The following is a 7,468-nucleotide window of genomic DNA, read 5'->3' as shown; positions in this document are numbered from 1 at the left end:
ATTGTCGTTTTTGGGTACCTTTGCAAAAGTTGAAATATCAAGTTTAACATATAAAACTTTAGAATAATGACTTTTCAAACTTATAGACAAATGATTTTTTTTGACACCAGTGCAACTTCTGTTGAAATAGCACCAGCGGATCACACGTAACAGCTGATTGAATTTGATCCAAAAACGGCCCCCCCTTGAGTAATTAACTTCCAAAAAAACGTTGAAAAGCAAAGGGTTAACGGGGGATTTTTTCAATTTTTTTTTTAAATTATCGGGTACCGTAGCCTAAATTATCATTGCCGTTTTAGGGTTAGGGTTAGAGGTTAGGAACTCACCGAATCGGACTCACCAAATAGTAGCAGACCCTACTCTACATTAACATACAGTACATTGCGATCACAGATGCGATACAACAGGAAGCAGTGAAGTGTCATATAGTCTTCGAGTCAGCTGCTCCCCTTAGTTTGGCTTGCCATTAAGTGTCTTTGCCGAGACGTTCTCACCACTCGGCTACGCAGCTGACAATGATTTCTGAAGCTTTTGAATCAATAAACGTAGGGGAGATGTAGGATCTTTAAACCACCAAGCTATTTTTTTTCCTTCATAGCTAATCCTTTTAAGTTAAATGTTTTTGAGTCGAGGAGAATTTCAATCTATGATTTACAAAAGATTACAGCAAAGCAGTTTAAAAATGTAATTTTTTACGATTTTTTGTTTTAAACAGTCAAAACTCAAAAGTAATTTTGTTATTGTTTTTTAGCGCTTCCTCCGTTTTTTTTTTTTATTATCTTAAATGGTCATCATTTCAAGCAAATAAGTACAGTACTGCAACTTATCAGAAATTATTAAAACTCATGATTATGTTAGTAACAACCTAAGCTAAGTTGAAAAGCATGCATAGTGCCATATGTGACCTTTAAACCAATGATTGACGTATGTCAAAGTATGTTGTTGACGCATGACGTTTGTCAGCCAAGTAAAAATTTTCTTTGCAGTATTTCATCTCATCCAAAAATTACAAGCACTTTAAGACGAAAATCCAGACAGTTGAAGTCTACCATGAGTACAAAAACTTACTGTAAATTGCTGATTAAAACCGGAATGGCCCGTTTCGGCTAGTCCGATTCAGCTAGTCCGATTCAGCTAGTCCGATTCGGCTAGTTCCCTATTCGGGTACAGTCTTTCTCGGCTAGTTCCCAATTCGGCAAATTTTTGAAAATCCAACCATAATCCTTCTGTAATCCAACAAAATCCTTAAGTAAATCCAACAAACCAGCCGAAACAGACTGCAGCCGAATCGGACCAGCCGAATCGGACTAGCCGAATAGTAGCAGACCCGATTAAAACATTATGATAAAAAATTTCTGACACCCAATTTTACCAGTTTAGACTGATTTGATGCAACAAGAAGCGATTTTATGTTTTAAATATTGTTTGCATTGTATTTATAGTTAACTATAACTAAATTTTAGTTATTTATTTATTGCGAATTTGAATTCAGCAAAGTGGTTTAAAGATCCCATACAGGTGGTTTGAAGGTCCCACCCCCATGAGACCTTTGAACTAGTTTTCTAAAAATACTAAAATCCTTGCCGATTCACCAACCTGTGATGAATCCATACTCATTCATCACAAATCCTCAAATTAGGGTTTAATAAATAAAACACACGGTATAGTTGAACATAAACATAGTGGTTAACATCAACATAATAAGGGTCTGCTACTATTCGGTGAGTCCAATTCGGTGAGTCCGATTCGGTGAAAGCCTTTTTCGGTGAGAGCCCTATTCGGTGATTTTTTTGAATTTTTTTTTGAAAATTATTGGGTACCGTAGCCTAATTAAAACCCTTAACCCAAAAACCCAACCCCCCAAAAACCAAAACCCCCAAAAAAACCCAAACCCCAAAAACCCCAAACCCTAAAAACCCCAAACCCTAAAAACCCCAAAACCGCAAACCCCAACCCCCAAAAATCCCCAAACCCCATCCCTTATCCCCTAACCCCATAACGACAATGATAATTAGGCTACGACGCGCAATAATTTAAAAAAAAACTCACCAAATAAGGCTCTCACCGAATAGGGAACTCACCGAATCGGACTCACCGAATCGGACTCACCGAATCGGGCCATTCCGACATAATAAGGTAGTAGGTATTAATTTAAATAAAGAGATTATACACTACAGCTTACAAACTAAAGATTGCATGCAACTGAAATGTCTTCACTACTAAACAATCTGCTTGTCTCTGTAAAATATCTGCTGTATGAAGCTATGCTGCTAGAACACAAGTAAAATGTCGCGGCAGGTATTTGATTGTTTAAACGAGCAATTACCTACGTCATAGTCCCGCAAGGAGAAGCAATATAAATGATTAGGCACGAGGCAAAATAAGAATGGTCTTCGAGTTCAAACGGGTATTCGTATTATTCATACATCAAACGATCAGGAGGGCGCCTTATGCGAGAAGAACGCCTCAGCATTGACTCTTCTCTTGTGTTAGGCTTTTCATTGACTTCAGAATGATGATCAACTTCGGTGTTTGGTTCAGCATCTCTCACGCTGCCGTGATGCATTTTATCAACGGGTGAATCGCTTGCAATGGTTTCATCATTAATGAAAACAGAAGTGTCAGAATCGGTCGCGCTATTTTCAAAAACATTTCTTTCTCCCACAGGAGCAACATCACGCAATGATGCAGTACCGTATTTTACGGACCATAAGGCGCACTTTAAATCCTTTTTTTCCTCATAAATTGATCGTGCGCCTTATGGTCCGGTGCGCCTTATGGTCCGTAAAATACGGTAGTCTGGCGACCGTTCGCTAATCTCACAAAAGCATACGTCGGAGTAGCATGAATTAATTCTACTTCATCTACAGCAGATTCATATTTGCTCGTGCGGACGTGGTGCTTCAATAGAACAGGACCAGGAGTACTGAGCCATGTGGGACTTGATGATCCCAGCATGGAACGACGACTAAACTTCATAAAGCGCTCGTGGGGAGACACATTGATCGCAGTACAGAGTAGTGAACGTACGGAATGTAATACGTCAGGCAAAACACTTTCCCATTTTGAAATGGGCAAATTGCGCGTTCTTAATGCAAGTTGCACTGCGGTCCACATAATGTTATTATACTGTATTTTTCACATTGACCATCACATCGAGGGGACTCCATTTCCGCACTGCTTCAACAATAGCAGCGGCCTCTTTTTGTATCGAAGAGTGATGCTTTTCGGTTTTTGTCAACAATCGGGGAAAAAATGCTACTGGTCTATCTCGTTGATTTAAAGTTGCTGACAAGGCAACATCTGAAGCATCAGTTTCGACTACAAACATGGGATTGTTGCAAGCTGTACTCTTCGTTGAAGAGTACAGTAGCTGTAGTTGCTTCGTTACAGTAGCTTCGTTGAAGAGTACAGAAGCTGTACTCTTCGATGAAGAAGTATTCTCCATACTTCTTCATCGATTACTCCAAGTGTCACAGTGGCCGATTCTGATTTAAGCTCTTCAAACGCTTGTATCACCATTTAAAGGAAAGTCGCTGATTTTCTATTAACGGTTTAATTTTGTCAGAATAATGAGACACCCATTTGGCATAATATGCAAAAAGTCCGATAACACGCTGCTGCTCTTTATTATTTATTGGAGAAGGGAGGTCTAAAAGAGTTTTCACTCGGTCAAGATCTGGTTTTAAACAACCTTTAGAAATTGGATAACCTAACAACTGTATGCAGTCAGTCGAATATTCACATATCGACTCATTAAATGTCAAATTACACTCTTCAGCTACTTGTAAAAACTTCGACAAGTTTCATCATGTTCTTGCTGCGTTTTACCACCGATTGTAATATCATCAAGATAAGCGAACGTACCTTTGCAATCATTAGACTTGATAATATCGTCTACAATCCGCTGGAAACATGGCACTGCATTTGTCAGTCCAAATGGTATTCTTTTCCACTGCCAAAGCGAACCGTCAGCTTGAAACGCAGTAAATATCCTGTCGCATTTGGGTAGTTCTACTTGATGGTGCACTTGTCATATCGACTGTCGAATACACATTAAACTTTGCAACATTTTGCACTACGTCCTGCATCCGTGGCAGTGAATATGCATCAATTCTAGTGAAATTATTTATAGTCTGGCTATAGTCAATGACCATTCGCCTTTTATGGTTATCTTGGGTAACCACAAGAGGCTGCGCACGCCATGGAGAGTTACTTGGCTCGATGAGTCCTTCCTTCAGCAGTCGTTTTACTTCTGATCCTATGAACTCTTCATCCTGCGTTGAATAACGCCGTTCTTTGGTTGCCAATGGATGGCAATCCTCCGTTAGATGCTGGAATAAATTGACAGGAGTTGACGTCTTTACAGCTTGCAACAATCCGAGGTGTAATGTGGGCTTCGAACCTCCGAAGTAAATGCTGGCTCTTTTATGCTGTTCCATAAAGTCTTGACCGAGTATGACATCAGTTAAAAAAATTTCCAGGTCCTTGATGTTTAAACGAGCAATTACTTACGTCATAGTACCGCAAGGAGAAGCAATATAAATGATTAGGCACGAGGCAAAATAAGAATGGTCATCTGTAATCTACAACACAACCATAAAAGTAGAAAAAAGTATTTAAGGTAATGCTTGTTATTGGTACGTAAATTGTGTAAAGATTTTTTTAGAAATTGCTTGAGAAATAAACTTTTTAGCTTTAAAAAAAACAACTTTTGGTTCAAAGGTCCCACATCTCTCCGAACAACTAACCAAATCTCTCCTAGTGTGTTTGAAGCCTGACAGCCATGAAGAACGCTCATTTCTACACAGTACTTATAGTGTGTTATTTTGTACGTTATGCTTATGTTGTTGCCATTTTGTACAGTTTCATTTGATCTTCATCCATGCTGCATGTTTTTGGGTTTGCAATAACTTGACCTTCGATGTGTCATGTTTTATCTCAGCAATTTTCCATGAATTAATATTATTTCTGAACATGTTTTGTGCAGTTTCTTCTAATGCAAGGCCACAAACCTGTAGTCACGTTGTCACCACATAAACAAAATGTTAGTTCCTGAAACCGTAGGCGCCGACTTCGGGGGAGGGAGGTGGCCCCCCCCCCCGTAAATTTATGGTTGAGGAGCAACAAAAATGGCTATTACAAGTGATGTTTTAAAGATCAAATACTCGCGAAATAGATTTACATCATTTAAACGGACTTAAAGAATGCCAAAAGCGAAAAACAGCCTTCTTGCCCGCAAAACAGCTGATTACACGGCCTTCTCTGGAACGTGAATTAGCCTACTGCTGAGATGCGCAGACACGCACGCACTGCTTTTCTTTCCGCGCGTGAGACGCAACTCCAAAGTCAAAACGCGTGACAGTAGCGAAAAAGCGAATACTAGGTTGAATGTTTATTCTCATTTCACGAGTTATCCAAACGTCCATTAAGTTTTTTGTGACTCTAAACATATCGATTTTTGCAAACTTCATCGAGTTGAAGCTACGACACTACACAACGAACAATTACGTGAATAGAGCTTAAAGAAAAAATACATTTTTCAAAACTGTCATCCGTGTTTTGCTTCAATAAGCACTGTATTGATGTATATATTTTCACAATATATACATCAACAATATGAGAAAACTGCAGTATTCGATAAAAGATTGGCCACTTCCACCAACAGAAGAGAAAACACTTCTCCGTTGTTAACACTTTGAAAGTTAACTAATTAGCAAAAGGAGCGAAACGAAGTTAAATAAAACTGACAACTGGTTTTCCACTCTGCTTGAGATCATGATTTTTGCGTTTTATTTCGATAACTTCACTGTCTTGATCGTTCATATTCACTCGCACGAAAAGGAAATGAATCGGTTTGTTTTCCAACTATTTCAATTATGAGTAAACAATATCAACATTTTTACGACTAGGCGTACTGCATGCGTAAAACTAATCGTTTCAAGCAGCGGTTCTAATAAATTCGGTTTGCGACCTAGGTGTCAATATAAACAAGACAATAAGCTTAATTAAAGACTATTTTAATTGAGTAAAATAGCGTTATGGTTATGACGCCATCACCTTTCTCGCCCCCCCCCCCAAGGTTTTTTTAAAAAGTCGGCGCCTATGCCTGAAACTATGGTTTTTATTAGGTCTACAGTATTTGCACACTCTTTTAAATTTCTACGCGATCTATCCAGTCAAATGTTGTCCACTTGATTCACTGTGATTGCGACGGCAAGTAATAGGTACTATACCCCAGTTGCAAAAACGTAAATGGATAACAAAACTACACCCAGAGGAGGTTCATGATTATACAAAATGGCATGTTAAGTTTAAAGTCAGGTATATCCGAAATATGATGAAAATGAATTAATCGTAGTCCTCTTTAAAGTTTAAGCAACGTTGTATTGTTGGGTATACAGTATTGTTTTTATGGACATTGTAGTCTACTACTGTACAGTGTACATTCATATATCGCATATTTGTTTCATACATTTACTGGCCATATGTTTTATAACAGTTTTCTGAAAGCACCGCAGTGTATTCTAATCATACTGTTTTCCTTGTGCAATATAGCAAACTTTTTCGATTTATGCGCTTTTATTGATTTGTCGATACTTGATTGATTTTTCTGTACCTCCATCCATTTGCTGCAATATCTAATTTGTTTCACGTTATTTTTGTTTCACTTGCAAATGTTTGTATACTACATAATTCTGATGGTCGGAAATGAAAAAGCATCATTTTCACCCATTGTTGTGCTATTGATCAATGTAATTTATCGGACGTATCATGCGTGTAAATTTATCATTTTGTTGGCTGTTGAATTTCATCCGTCGCTTCACTCTTGCTTTTCATTTACTTACATTTTTATGCCTGTTGTTGAATTCACTTGTTTAAGCCTAATGTGCCATGATCTTGAATACCGGTAACCATTATGTCCATGCAGTAAGCAAAGTTCAATAGTTTTCGTTGTAAGTTTTAATTGAAAATTTACTTTGCGATTTTAGTATGGTACGTATTGGCAGCATTAGCCTAGCAACTGTCTACACTACAGTGGCATTGACAGCGATGTCCAGGAGCGTAGTCTGCAGAAAAATGCGGAAGGGGACAAGTAAATACCATTACACATGTCAGTGAGCCTACCAACTTTGTTCGACACTTTTTTGCAAAAGAAAAAGTTTTTTTCACCAAGCGCGGGGCCCGTAGCAGCTGCTACACCTGCTACTATGTTAATCCGGCGCTGGTTTTACAGAGTAATAACTATATGATATTTGATGTAATTCGCTCTGCTTGGCATAATTTTTGTAGCATACACCATATACATAGTACCATACATAATACACTTTTTGTAGTTTTAATAGTATTTATTGTATAAAGAAATATTGATATCTCAAAACCTGAGTGAACGTAGGGCTCACTAAGTAATAAGATATCACTTCCTCAATACCACAACAGTCTAATCTTAGTGATTATGCCAAAATTT

This window comes from Aplidium turbinatum, chromosome 4 (assembly GCF_918807975.1).
Source record: "Aplidium turbinatum chromosome 4, kaAplTurb1.1, whole genome shotgun sequence".
In the NCBI taxonomy this organism is placed as follows: domain Eukaryota; kingdom Metazoa; phylum Chordata; class Ascidiacea; order Aplousobranchia; family Polyclinidae; genus Aplidium; species Aplidium turbinatum.
Note: the sequence above shows the minus strand (reverse complement) of the source record.